Source organism: Oryctolagus cuniculus, chromosome X (assembly GCF_051225735.1).
Source record: "Oryctolagus cuniculus isolate XC-2025 breed Fujian yellow rabbit chromosome X, ASM5122573v1, whole genome shotgun sequence".
NCBI lineage: Eukaryota > Metazoa > Chordata > Mammalia > Lagomorpha > Leporidae > Oryctolagus > Oryctolagus cuniculus.
Window position 1 is genome coordinate 123,764,564 of NC_142888.1, and position 15,508 is coordinate 123,780,071.

General features: G+C 36.5%; 1 long non-coding RNA gene and 1 pseudogene across 10 annotated transcripts in view; one reads left to right on the forward strand and one right to left on the reverse strand.

The window, feature by feature from the left end:
• Nucleotides 1-8,875, reverse strand: part of LOC149119740 (uncharacterized) — an 80,155-nt gene extending 71,280 nt beyond the window's left edge. For all 10 annotated transcript variants that reach the window (XR_016227634.1, XR_016227631.1, XR_016227626.1 and 7 more), the window contains exon 1: nt 8,573-8,875. This is a non-coding gene — a long non-coding RNA (uncharacterized LOC149119740). The remainder of the gene's footprint in view (nt 1-8,572) is intronic.
• Nucleotides 8,876-13,024: 4,149 nt separating this feature from the next.
• Nucleotides 13,025-14,903, forward strand: LOC100351860 (pre-mRNA-splicing factor SPF27 pseudogene; annotated as a pseudogene).
• The last annotated feature ends 605 nt before the right edge of the window (nt 14,904-15,508 follow it).

Genomic DNA, 15,508 nt, shown 5'->3' on the forward strand with positions numbered 1-15,508 from the left:
ATATTGCTCATTTCAAGACAATTGAAAAAGCATTTGGAAAATGAAAAGAATTAGAAAAAGCAGTTTCAGCAGACAGAAAACATAAACATAAACATAAGAAATCTATGCTATGCCAGTGATAGCCAAAAGACCAATTTTACATGATTCCATTTACAGTAGAAAGAGAAAATGTGTAAAAACCTTGCACACATTGATCAAACAATGTTCAATATAGAGGGAAAGACCAAAACATCTTTCTGAGCACTATAAAAAGCTTACATAATCGGAGTCATATATATATATGTGCAGAAATTTCTTGTAAAAATAAATATTTTATTCAAATTTTAATATTGATGATAGCAATCACAATGGGATACTTAAGTAAATTTCAGGAATGAACGCTGATAATGATCTCAAAGAATAATGAGATGACCGAATTGAAGAAATAAAACTTTTTGCAGGAATAATTCTAAATTTTGCATTTTCAAGCTGTAACAATTAAAATACCATAGGATCCTCTGCATTGAGTTTCCAAAGATGTAAGTAACAAAACTAATTGGGTTGGGGCCAGCGCTGGGGCATAGTAGGCTAAGCCTCTGCCTGTGGCACCTGCATCCCATATGGACACCCATTTGTGTCCAGGCTGCTTCTTTTCTCATCCAGCTCTCTGTTTGTGGCCTGGGAAAGTAATAGAAGAAGGCTTGGGCCCTGCACCCACATAGGAGACTTGGAAGAAGCTCCTGGCTCCTGGCTTCAGATTGCCCAGCTCCAGCCATTGTGGCCATTTGTGTCATGTGCCAGTGGATGGAAGACCTTTCTCTCTGTCTCTCTCTCTCTCTGTAACTCCACCTCTCAAAGAAATAAATGAAATCTTTTAAAAAAACTGATCGGGTTAATAGCATTAGGCCATGTTTATATTAGGCAGAAGGAAAACATAAAAATACAGAACTCAGAACATATACTAAAACTCTTCCCTTAGGAGTTAAAAGTCAGGATTTTAGAATGCATGAATATAAACTAAGATATGAAAAAGTCTATAAATATCTGATGTATTGCTATGTGATAAAAGGAAATTGAAGAATGTGTGAGTATATTGCAAGATCCAATTTTTAAATTCTGGTCCAAACACTATGTAAATATATGCCTATGTGAATATTTTTTAAAAACATGGAACAGTTATTTATGTCTTCTGCAAAGTTAATGAAACCTCAGCTTCAGGTTTCTGCATGAGAATTGTCAGACATTTGGTTTGGGAGATTCTCTTATTATTTCTTTTTTTAAAAAAAGATTTATTTTATTTATTTGAAAGACAGAGTTAGAGAGGTAGAGACAGAGAGGTCTTCCATCTGCTGGTTCACTCCTCAGATGGCCACAATGGTTGGAGCTGTGCTGATCCGAAGCTAGGAGCCAGGAGATTCTTCCAGGTCTTCCACGTGGGTGCAGGGGCCCATGGATGCGGGACATCTTCTACTGCTTTCTCAGGCCATAGCAGAGAGCTGGATTGGAAGAGGAGCAGCTGGGACTAGAACCGGTGCCCATATGAGATGCTGGTGCTTCAGGCCAGGGAGTTAACCCCACTGTGTGCCACAGCGCCAGCCTCGACTCTTATGATTTCTAATTTAGATGTTTCTCACAATGATCAAGTTGTTAATGTATGTTTTACAGACACATAATGAATTATGATGTACATTTTCATATAAAATGCACAATTAAGAATTGTATTTGGTACTTTAAAATTAGAATATTAATATATTTACACACAGGTGCATAAGCACATGCCCAAGTTTGTGCAGATGGTGAGAAAGTCTGCCTAACAGGTAGGCTGAAATTTAATTTCTGAATGGCTTTACTTAAAACCAAAAGTTATTCTAATGAGTCATGCTCTCATGTGACAATTTGGAACAGCTGGTGTTAAAGTTCCTTGAATCACACTTACTGAATACCTACATTTCACAACAGAAATGAATTACTGCAGGACTCAAGGGAAAAGCAGTTGACTGAGCTGTGCTTCTTGGGAGATCAGGGTATTTCCCTTCTGTGGAATCTGTCTTCATTGTGATGATAAGATATATTCAAACTGTAAAAACAGTATCTACATGGTAAAATAGTCAAATGATAAATGTTGAGAATACTGAGTATATTTTTAGAATAGACAAAAATACATTTGAAAATAACTATTTAGTCCGTACATTACAAAAACAAATATGTAGAAAGTAAAAGGATAAAAGAAATAAAAATACAAGAAAAAAATATGAATTACAGTGCATTGTTTTGAGATTATCTATCTAAAATGGGGTTCCAGTACCAAAGCAGTAAGCAACCTTTCCATAATGGGAAATAAAGAGGAGATGGACATGGATATGTACAGTGTGCTATTCACAAGTTATTGCTTTTATCTAGCTGATGACCTAACATCTAGTTGTTCAATCTGTGACCAGGGGTTCTTCAAAAATAAAGCTTATTTATACTGGCAGTGGCTCTACCAGTACTGTTCTGATACATGTCCAGTTTGTGTTGTTTGACTGTCACTCTGGGACTATGAGCCTGATGCTGTGTTCCCCAATTGTCCTGGGGAAAACACAGCCCGAGTTAACTCCTGGTTCCACATATGGAAGGCAAAAATTTGATATACCATCACAATAGAACTAAATTCAGTGATTATTACTTACAGATACTGAGCAAAGACAGTACAAGGAGTCAAGAGGACAGGTCCTCTGTCACCAAGTCATGCCTGATAGGATTAAAAATGCTGAGGTTGGAGGGGTGGGGAGAGGGAGGGAGGGACAGGGAGGGAGAGGGAGAGAGGGAGAGAGAGAGGTAGGGAGAGAGGGAGGGGGAGAGGGAGGGGAGAGGGAGGGGGAGAGGGAGGGGGAGAGGGAGGGGGACAACTAGCAGTTGTGAAGGACTTTAACTTTATGGAAAAATGCCTGAATGGTCCCTTTAAAGGAAGCAGCAGGAAAATAAGGAGCCCAGTCTGTGGAGTGGGAGAGATGCTTATCTTATCTCCAGCCCCAGCCTGAGACACTTGGGTGTATGGTGCAGAACTGGAAAGTGCAAAGGGTGACAGCCCTGCTTCAGTATGAAATATGTAAATTTGTATTCAAAATGGATGTGGAGGCAACATGCAACTGTATGAATTCACACTATGTACTTGTTTCAAGAAAAGTTCAGGACCTATAATTAACATGGAAATACGCATTACACCATGGGATCTGGGGATATCTCTTTCTACATTACACTGCTACAGGTCCATAGTTGTCATTGCAAAATCCCATAGATAACCTGTCCCCACCCTGTGGGACATGGGGATGGTCCCAGAGTCACTTGTGCTTACGCCCTGGAGAAGGCCCTATCTGCATTTGACTACTCCGGAACTGCACCTGCCCATACAAAATCCCCAGAATAATCTGTGCTTTCTCCATAGGACCTTGGTAAAATCCACACCATATCCCCTATTGCTGGGACTGTGGTTTTTTTGTCGTATATGCTCTGGAACCACCCATATCCACCTAGAAGGACCTGGAGAAGGACCCATATACATCCCGTAGTTCCAGAGTTGGTCATAGCTGTCATTGCCACAAACCCTGATGTCACCCACATTCACGCACTTGGTGGAGTTCCCTGTGTCCCACAGTACCACAAACATCACTGTTCTCATCAAAAATCCCAATGTGATTGACATTCAACTTGGAGCCAGAGGACATACACCTTTGGAAGACCACCCCCATTATAAGGTTATATCAATATTTCCCTGAATTGCTGCAGACCAGACATCCATGACATTCATAGATATGGCTGATACTGATTACACTTGAAGAAAGAACATGAAGGCTACATTTCTGGGCTAAATGAGAACCAAAGGAAAAGTAACTATTTAACAAGCACACCACAATACACCTAAATGAAAAATTCTTTTCCAAGAAAACATATTCCATAAGGAAATGGCAACTGTTAGCTAGAAGTGCAGACATCATTGGAAGGACACAGGAAACATTATGAAACAAGGAAACATTTACCTCCAAAGGAACATAATAATTATCAAGAAATCGGTCCTGATTTTGAAGGCAATCTATGAAATGCCTGAAACCTAATTCAAAATAGTTATTCCAAGGAAATCCGATTAGATGTAGGAGAATACAGATGAACAATTCAAGGAAATGAGGAAAAGAATGCATATTATGAAGAAGTAATCAGAAATTTAGGAGTTGAAAACTTAAATTAATGAAAGAAAAGGTACAATTGAGAGCTTCAATACAAAATAGACCAGGCAGAAAGAATTTCTGATCTTGAGAACAAGCTTTTTGAAATAACCCAGTCTGCCAAAAACAATGAAATAAAAAGAATGAAGACTTTGAGACACAAGTCACCATTAAGTGAACATATATTCATATTATAGAGATAACTGAGGGAAAATTTAAGGAAAAAAGCATTGGGGATGTATATAATAAGATAGCTGAAACTTCCAAGTCTTGAAATGGACACAGACTTCCAGGTACAGGAAGCTCAAGAGATGGCTTCCTCTATATTTTCATAGCTCTCTTTTACTTGTGTCTGTGTCAAAATTTCCTTCTCCTTACAAGGACATCAATCATAACGTTTTTTTAATCATGTCTTCTAATGAATTTGAGAGCTGAATTTTTAAAACACAAGACACTAAAATATATGACCTAATGGGATGTCCAAGAAAATATGCCCAAGAAGTAACTACTTTTCATAAGAATGCATTAATATAATTTGTAAAAAAAAGAGGCTGTTGTTGCAAAATTGATAAAAATCATGGGAACATTATATAGATTTTATTTGTATGTATGAGTACTATCTGTTTTATTCACAGAGAGAGAACACTAGTTTAATACAGATATTGGAAAAATTATGGAATGAATTCATTGTTGGAACAAGTGACTAAATTTTTCAATTTATACATCAATTATTTCCTCAGGTAAGATGTGAAAGGATTTTTTTTAGTATTAATATCCATATTTTAAAATATGAAAGAAAACATCATCTGCTCATATGCTTTGTGTGCCTAAACATTTCCACTCTTCAAACACATAGTTTCCATCTAGGATCAAGAAGGAAATAACTAGAATAAATGTAGTATGATTAGTTTTAAAAAAGAAGGAAATAACTATTCTTAGTAATAACGATAGCTGCAATAAGAACAATAATGAAAACATTAACATCTATGAAATGTTTATGCCCTGGTGAAGTAGTGTGGAAATGATTTTATCAAGCCAGATGTTTGATGGAAGGATCAAATCCTTATTTAACACATAGGAAATACTTGTGTAAATAAAAAGCTACTTAGAAGCATAAAGGTTATATTATTATGACAACTAATTCAATGGCTATGAGAATACATTCTTATTTAGAATCTGTGTGCCCACTAAGATAATTGTGAGCAATGTAACTGTTTGCCTATAGTTTAGATTGTTTTTTTTTTTTTCATTTAGCAATTACTTAATGAGAACCTTTAATGTGACAGGTGCTACAGTTTACAAATGTAGCATTATCTGTGAACAAAACAGAAAATAATACTCATTTCTTGGAACTTACACTCTGTGAGGGTGGGTGCACGGACAAGATAGATGATCGACAACAAAAAAAGATTCATTAGTTTAAAAGAAAAGTGTGATGTAGATGACTGAACTGTCAATCAGAATTAAAAAAAAAAACAGGATTGGTATGAAGTTGTGAGCTTGTCAGTTCATAGGTCCCTTAGGATAGTCATACTTAATGAACAACTTAAAGGAAGTAATTACATTATCAGTGACCCAGAATTGATCCCTATGGTCTGTTATGCACATCAGGTATTCTGGAAGAAAATGCCAACCTCAAATTCATTATAAGGGTAAGCTCTAATGAATGGATTAGAGCTGTATTTTAAAAGAATATATGTATATATTTTTAAAAGCACAAACATGTTTTTAATCCTTTTTTTGCTTTACAGATACACTGAGTGTTTAAGATCATTTCTTTTGCTCTAACAAAATACATGAGGCTAGGTCATGTATAAAGAAGAGAGGTTTATTCACCTCAGGACTCTGGAGGTCCACCAACAGCATTGTTCTAGCTGTTGCTCAGCTCTGGTGAGGGTCTCATGGCAGATGGCTTCACAACAGTAGGTATGTTCATGTAAGAGATCACATGGTGCTACAGGAAGCCAGAGCGATTTAGAGATCAGCCTATATATATTAGATAGATAGATAGATAGATAGATCCAGTTTCATGAGAGCTAACCAGAATCCCATGAGAACATTAATTCCTGCTGAAGGCAGCTCCCGCAATGATCTAATTACCTTGAGGATGTCCAATCTCTTAACGTTCCACTACTTGTTCATCTCTAAATGTTGGGGGGGGGGGGCGGAATTTCCAACACATTATTTTTTTGAGGGAACATAAACTGTATCCAAACCACACCACTGAAGTTATGGCCAATCTATTATGAAAAACATATTTAGAACTGCATTCCAAAAAATTTCAGTAGCAAATGTTACTGTGTTTCAATGTGCTGTTAAATTATATCAATAAGACAGTTAAAATTGCTTAAATGAATGTTTTCTTTGGATTTATATATTAATTTTTAATTTTTCATATAGTTGTCCTGTCATGCATGAGGTTGAGAAAATTTATATGAATTATTAAATTGAAATCAAATAAATTAACACATAAAAATAAACTTAGGGTACTCTCTTGGTATAGAACAGTTAATAAAGTAATCTAGTAAGTTAAAACCTCAATATTTCGTACATTTAGGAATAGTAGCTATTCTTCATATCTCTAATAATCATGACTTAGATATATTTGATGCTTGTTTACATGACAGATTACTTACAGCATGTGGCTTATCTTATTAACTCACTACAATGTATTTAAGGTGTGCACACCATTTTTAATTCCATTTTGCAGATTTGTCATGAGGAATAAACAAGTTATTGAACGTGAAAATACTTTAAGAAATTCAAAATCCACAGAAAAACTATTACTAGTAATACTTCAATTCTTTACAAAACATTCACAACAATATTGATTTCCTATTTAGATGCCATATACTCACTTTGAAATAAGTATTTTCAGTAATTCTTAGTTCCTTAAATTAACATTTATCAATATTCTATGTTTGTATATTGTAATATTTTGCTAGTTAAAACCAAAAAGAAAAAACTGACACCAAGTATTCTGCTTATCTATATATCACTACAATATATGTGTGTGTATACCATCCATTCTATAAATACCTATTGAGTCCATGAACTATATCTGTATATATGTTTAAGCATAAAAAAAACACACAGGAGGGCCGGCGCCGCGGCTCACTTGGCTAATCCTCCACCTGTGGTGCTGGCACACTGGGTTCTAGTCCCAATAGAGGCACCGGTTCTGTCCCAGTTGTTTCTCTTCCAGTCCAGCTCTCTGCTGTGGCCCGGGAAGGCAGTGGAGGATGGCCCAAGTGCTTAGGCCCTGCAACCGCATGGTAGACCAGGAGGAAGCACTTAGCTCCTGGCTTCGGATCAGTGCAGCGCGCGGGCCGTAGCAGCCATTTGGGGGGTGAACCAATAGAAGGAAGACCTTTCTCTCTGTCTCCCCTCTGTCTCACTGTCTAACTCTGCCTGTAAAAAAAAAAAAAAAAAAAAAAAAAGCACACAGGAGACTTGACATTGGTTGAAACAAAGATGTGTGTGTGTGTGTGTTTTTTAAGAGGAACCACTTCTGAGAGTTCATTAATTTTTATATATCTTTACTTAACTAGTTTAGGATTAGAAACAACTAGCTAATTTTAAAATTTATTTGAGAGAAAGAGAGGAGAAGATGAGAGAGGAGAGAGGAAGGGAGAAAAAGGAGAGAGAGGAGAGAAAAAGCGTGCTCCCTCATTTACTGGTTCACTCCCCAAAGCACACATTGGCTGAGGCTGGGCCAGGCCAAAGCCAGGAACCAGGAATTCAATTCAGGTTTCCCAAATAAATGGCAGGAACCCAACTACTTGAGTCATCAACTGCTGCTTCTTAGAGTCTGCATTAGCTGGAAGCTAGAATGGGGAGTACAGCTAAGATTTGAACATAGTCACTCTGATATGAGGCATGGGTGTCCCAACAAGTGTCTTCATGATTAGACCAATCCTTTACTTCTGATTTTAATTTTTATTAGACAATATGAATTTCTTCAGAAATGAAAACCATTTACTATAGGATCTTAAACAAGTAATTGATTCTAAAATGTCAATTTATATGCAAAAGAATATAATACACATATTTTTCATCAAAATTAATCATCAGTATACATAATTATAATGGCTATATTTATCTAATTAAGCCTTTAAACAAAGAATATATGATTTCTAAAAAAGAATATATGATTTCTAAACAGAAATATATGATTTCTCGATATTTTAAAAAAACAAGAATATTTACCAGTGAAAGAAAATATCTTTTCAACCTGGTTCATATCCCTGTGGAGATTATAAGACCATATATTGTAATGTGGTTGATTTATCTAAACTTTATAATGAAGCTATAATCAATACAATAGGATACTATTGTAGACTTGATAAAGTAAATTTATTGTCAGTCTCTATTTTTAAAAATGATTTACTTACTTTATTTGAAAGTCAGAGTTCCACAGAGAGAGGAGAGGCAGAGGGAGAGAGGTCTTCCATCCACTGCCTCACTCCTTAATTGGCCGCAACGGCCGGAGTGGCGCAGATCCGAAGCCAGGAGCCAGGGGCTTCTTCCAGGTCTCCCACGCAGGAGCAGGGGCTCAAGGGCTTGGGCCATCCTCTACTGCCTTCCCAGGCCATAGCAGAGCTGGATTGGAAGTAGAGCAGCTGGGTCTTGAACCAGCACCCATATGGGCTGCCGGCACTGCAGGTGGCAGCTTCACCAGCTACGCCACCATCCCCAGCCCCTTAAGTCTCTATTTTTATAGGACTGAAATAACTCAAGTAACCTGTAGATAAAAAAAGAATTGATATTGGGTCTACAAAACTCTAGTAGATACTTTTTTTTTTCAGGGCGGGGGTGGGTGAGGGAGCTGCTTGTTTGGCTGTTTTAATTCTGTTGAAATGTAACATACACACCAAAAAATGCAGAAAGCATGCGTATAGTTCCATGAATCTTCTCAAAATGAATTCAGCTGAGATGGTATTTTAAAGCTAAACTGATGGTGGTAATAAAATAATATACTGATGGTTAGGTGTTGCCAAATAAACCTGGTATTAATTAGAAATAATTAGCACCTGCAATCTTTTTTGTTTATGATTTACTTAGTTATTTACAAGGTAGAGTTACAGAGAGGCAGAGGCAGAGAGGCAGAGAGGTCTTCCACCCGCTGGTTTATTCCCCAAATGACTGCAACTGCCAGTGGTGGGCCAATCCGAAGCCAGGAGCCAGGGGCTTCTTCTGGCTCTCCCTTATGGGTGCAGGGGCCCAAGGACTTGGGCATCTTCTACTGCTTTCCCAGGCGTGGAGCATCAGAGACTCGAACCAGTGCCCATATGGGATGCCAGCACTGCAGGCAGTGGCTTTAACCACTATGCCACAGCACTGGCCTCCAGCCCCAGCACATACAATCTTAATTTACAACATATTCAGACAGTTTCTAACAGATGAGTTCAACATTAGAAAATCAAACAAGAATATTTGAGTAATTTAAATAAAATGGCATTCTATCTCAATAAATAAAACATTACCCTATATTACTAAAAGAGTAGTAAGTAAAATAGAATAAAGTATGAGCCATTTTCTTTGGGTTTTTATTTTGATTGCCTCAATCCCCACAATCATTTATTACTCAGGGAATATATTTACATTCTCAATTTATTTATGATTCAAATGTGTCAAAAAGTAAAAAAAAAAAAACAGTTTTCATTAACTTTCAACCACCATACACATAATAATACTATTAGAACAGTAGAATCTAGACTTGACTAGTTACATTTATTGGTAATGTTTGCATTTACTTGGTAGAACTTACCTCACAGCAAATTATAGTTCTATCAGCACTCTCATTTAAAACCCTGAAGTTAGTTATCAATAATAAGTCAAATACTTGAAACTTCAAATATTATATTTGAAATTCCCAAGTAACTCTGGCCTCAAATAAAGGGATGGAATGGTAGGAAGTGGAATGCAGGTGAAAGAACAATCTTTTTTGATCTTGAAGTTTTGGTTATTCACAAGAATATGGGGGTATAGTAAATATTTGGTAAAACAATTTCAAGAGACCTATAATAACAATAATAAAAAAAAAACTACGACTCACAGAGCCCAAGTTCTTGTTCCATCATCCACTGCCTTCCCAGGCACAATAGCAGGAAGCTCAATCAGGAGCAGAGCATCCAGTTCGGAATCAAATGGGCATTCCAATATAGGATGGTGGTGTGGCAAGCAGCAGCCTAGCATGTTGCAGTTGTACCACAATGCCAGGCCCAACATCAATTTTAGCAATAGTAATTATGTTTTCTTTTTCAAACAAAATATTTATTAGAATATATGCCCAAAGTAAGAAAAAAAAACTGAGCAAGGCCTTTGTCATGACATACCAACAGTATTTAATCACACGAATTTCAAGTTCATCGATAACAGAAATAGAAATGGGTATTAATCACAGAAATAATAGCCGCAGGTCTAATTACATACTGTTTACATAAAAGGTCAGGCACTTTGCTCTGCATATTTATATCAGATTTGGAATTCTGTATCTAAAATAGTGATATGAAATAGTGACTGCTGTTATCACATCAGAGCTGTTGGAAAGATAAGACAAAGACAACTCTATCAAATTTCATTGGCCCTTTGTATCCATAGTTTCTCCATCCATGAACTCAACAAACCACAGATTGAAAAAAATTAGTACTGTACTATCCTGAACATGTATAAACTTTTTCCTTGTTGTCATTTCCTAAAGTATAACAATTATTTACACAACATTTACATCTTATTTTGTATTATAAACCCTATTGTGATGATCTAAAGTACATGAAAAGATGTGTATAGGTACACTACATCATGTTTTTACAAAGGACTTGAGTATCCACAGATGTTTGCATCCAAGGGGTTTCCTGGAACCAATCTCCTGCAGATAGATACTGACAATGAATTATAATAGACAAATTCAATGGACTACATAGATAATAAAGTCTAAGAATTTACATTGATAAAAAGACTGACTACTACTAGAATCTAAATTCTCACTCAGCACAAAATGGACACTAGAATTCACCTTGATAAATAACTGGCTACTTTTTTGTATAGCTATAAATGTTTTAACATAACGAGAAACCTAAAGAATCTATGGTATGCCTACAAGCATAACAGTAAAAGTGTTAGCTCCAATGTGAACATTAACATACTTACTTATTTTTTATATCCCAGACTATATTAAACAACATAGTGATAACTAACTTCAGTGAAATGGCAAAAAGGAGGAAAAATAGCACTTAAGCAACAACATAAATTGAGATTAGACATTCTTTTAATAATATAATGTATGAATTATATTTAAACATTCCCCATAAAACCCAGATAATTGAAGGAAGTTATGTTAATGCCCAAATGCAAGAGTCATATCTAAGAATAACCAGAATCCCAGAAAACCAGGAGTAATGGGAAGGTTGCAATTCTGCCAATGACAGCACGAGGAGCTTTTCAAACTCACTGCTCAGAGATGATTATAGTAAAAATTATTTTTAAAATCTCTAGAAGCTGTCCTAAGGAAATATACAAAATGAAGAAAATTTATTCCAGAAACCTTACTTGGTAAGAACAGCAAGAGTATGTGTGGCTTGAGCCCTGACTCACTTTTCTCTCCTTCCTGGCTCATCTTGACGAAAACTCCATTTCTGGCAGCTGTGACCATGGCAACAGGATCTTCTCTCCTCTTATCTCTCACTCAAGTGATAAATTATATAACTGGGGAGGGGCAAGCTATGAACATTTCTCATCTACTCTCATTCCACACTGAAAAAGACAAATTCTGCAATCCGAAATTGAAGGCTGCCATGTATATCAACACATATTTAATCAGAATACTGGAAAAAAAGATACAAAACACAGAGCGAAAAAATTATTCAAAGAAATACTGTCAAAAATTAGCCCAAAAATTTTTATACTCTCTCTATTAACTTCTACATATGATAGAAAACATGTGGGAATTGTCTTGCTGTGTCTGGCCTACTTCATTTAGCATAATGATCGCCAGTTTGATACACTTTCTTTTAAATGGCAGAATTTCATTCTGTTTTATGACTTAGTAATATTCCATTGCATATATATACACCACATTTTCTTTATCCAGTCATCAGTTGGTGGATACATACTTCAATTCCATATCTTTGTTATGTACAGGTGAAATACATTTAACCATCTACCATTTTTTAACTATAAATATTATAAAAGCATAGAAATTCAAATTTTGACATCATAGTAAACATATAAAAATACATTAACAAAAAAGAAAATTATAAAAAACGCCAGAGAAATGACTCCTCATGCATAAATTCTTTTAAAAGTAAGAGCTTTCGGGGCCGGTACCATGGGGCACTAGGTTAATCATCCGCCTGTGGCTCCAGCATTCCATATGGGCACTGGTTCTAGTCCCGGTTGCTCTTCTTCCGGTCCAGCTCTCTGCTGTGGCCCAGGAGGGCAGTGGAGGATGGCCCAAGTTCTTGGGCCTCTGCACCTGCATGGGAGACCAGGAAGAAGCACCTGGCTCCTGGCTTTGCACTGGCGCAGCTCCGGCCGCTGCGGCCATTTGGAGAGTGAACCAACGGAAGGAAGACCTTTCTCTCTGTCTGTCTCTCTCTACCTATCAAATAAATAAATAAAAATCTTTAAAAAAAAGAGTAAGAGCTTTCTTCTAATCAGAAACAAAGATGACCAGAGGCAATGGGATGGTAATATTAAAGCATTAATAGAAACAAAATCACAATAATAGTGTTAACCAGGATTCTTTATGTCTAGAGTGTGACAATGAAGACAAAACAAAAATATTCTCAGATAAACAAAAAGTGAACTTGTTATTAGCAAAAACAATTAGGGAGGAGAAATAAATGAAGGCCATCAAAATTGCAAAGGAGGAAGACAAAATATCCATGATTGCAGATGACATGATATTGTATGTGGAAAACATAAACACTCCACCAAAAAGCTGTTAAAACTGATAAACCAATTCAGTAAGGTTGCAGGTTACAAAATCAATACACAAAAAAAGGTTTTTTTTTTTTTCTGCAAAAATGATGAACTCACTGAAAGAGAAATCAAAATAGAAATTCCTTTCACAATACCCACAAATATCAAACATTTAGAAATAAATTTAAAAAATAAGTGAAAGATCTGCATATTGGACATGATAAAACACTGATGAAAGAAATCATAAAGGACACAAAAAATGCAAAAATATTCCTTGCTCATGGATTGGAAGAATTAATATCATTAAAATGTCTATACTATCTAAAGCACTCCACAGATTCAATGCAAATGCTATAAAGGTATCAATGATATTCTTTACAGAATTAGAAAATTTCTAAAATTTATATGGAATCACAACAGGCCCAAAGCAATCCTGAGCAACAACAACAACAAAAAAATCAAACCTGAGGAATCACAATACTTAAGTTAAAAGCATACCACAAAGCTATGGAAATTAAAACAGTATGGTAATGGCAAATGTCACAAAAATCAATGGAACAGGATAGATTGTCCAGAAATTGATCCACATACATATAGCAACTGATTCTTGACGAAAGTGTCCAGACCATATACTGGAGAAAAGGTAATATCTCTAATAAATGCTGCTGGCATAACTGAGTGTATACATGTAGAACAATGAAATTAGATTCCTACCTCTCATCATACACAAAAATCAACTCATGATAGATCAAAGACTTAAATTTAAGAATTGAGACTATGAAGTTGCTGAAACAAAATGTCGGGAAATAGTTCAAGATATTGGTGTAGGTTATGACTTATAGGATAAGACCACCAAAGCACAGGCAATGAAAGCAAAACCACACAAATGTAATTATGCTGAACTCCAAAGTTTATGCACAGCAAAAGAAAAAAAAAACAATAGAATGAACAGACCTCCAACATAAATGGAAATAATATTTACAAGCTACCTATCTGCCAAATGATTAATATCCAGAATGTAACAGCGACTCAAAAAACTCAAGAAATAAAACAATCACTGCAGCTAAGAAATTGACAAAGTACCACAATAGACGGTTATCAAAAGAAATATAAGGTGAACCCAAGTGCCCCAGAATTGTAGGCATTGGCTTGGTAGCCAGAGAGACTGTGTTGGATGTGCTACCACATTTTGATAAAGATTATGAAGTGCCTGGTGTGTGGGAAGCGGCTGCAGCCCTGGTGGAGGAGTTAACTAGCTGATACTGACTCACTAAAAACTACCTGAACTATCTGACAGCCCTGGATTATTGTAATTTTGAAACAGACATACTGAGAAATGAGTTTGAAAGATAGGCTTCTCGTCAACCCATTGAACTACTCAGTATGAAACAATATGAACTTCCAGCACCATCCTCTGACATTAATGTGTGGCAAGGATGTGTAAACATTCTATGGAGCAGTTAAGAGCACCACAAAATTCAAATTGAGAATCTGGAAATGATGTCACAGCATGGATGCAATTCCTGGGAAGTATATAATAAAAGTCTAAGTCACATGATTGAACATGGCCAAAAAGAGGCTCAGAAGTTAAGGAAGCACATTCAAACTTTAAACTCGCAGTGAAAGAATATGCAGCTCAGAGCTGGATATAAATTGAGAGAAATGGAGTCAAACTGGGTATTCCTGGTCAGTAAGGACTATGAGTTTGGATGGGCTACTGTGTAAGCAGAAAATGAAATATATCAAATTAAGCAGTAACATGGAGAAGCCAGTAAAGAAAATATCTTTCAACACTTCTGAGAAGAATAATTTGGAGGGTGGAAAGGAAGAAAAGTTGGGCTTTCATAGAATGTTAGGCATCTGAACTGTCTCTAAACTACACATGAAAACAACCTGTATCAGAAATTTTTAGGATGCCCCAAGTGCTTGGACCCTGCGCCCCATGGGAGAACAGGAGAAGCACCTGGCTCCTGCCTTTGGATCAGCGTGGTGCGCTGGCTGCAGCATGCCAGCCGTGGCGGCCATTGGAGGGTGAACCAACAGCAAAAGGAAAACCTTTCTCTCTGTCTCTCTCTCTCACTGTCCACTCTGCCTGTCAAAAAAAAAAAAAAAAAAAAACAGACCAAGTGGGATTTATCCTTGGTATGCAGGGATGGCTCAATGTGCACAAAACAATCAATGTGATACACCACCTTAATAGACTGCAGAAGAAAAACCATATGATTATCTCAATAGATGCAGAGAAAACATTTGATAAAATACAACACCCATTCATGATGAAAACTCTAAGCAAACTGGGTTTGGAAGGAACATTCCTCAATACAATCAAAGCAATCTATGAAAAACCCACGGCCAACATACTATTGAATGGGGAAAAGTTGGAAGCATTTCCACTGATATCTGGT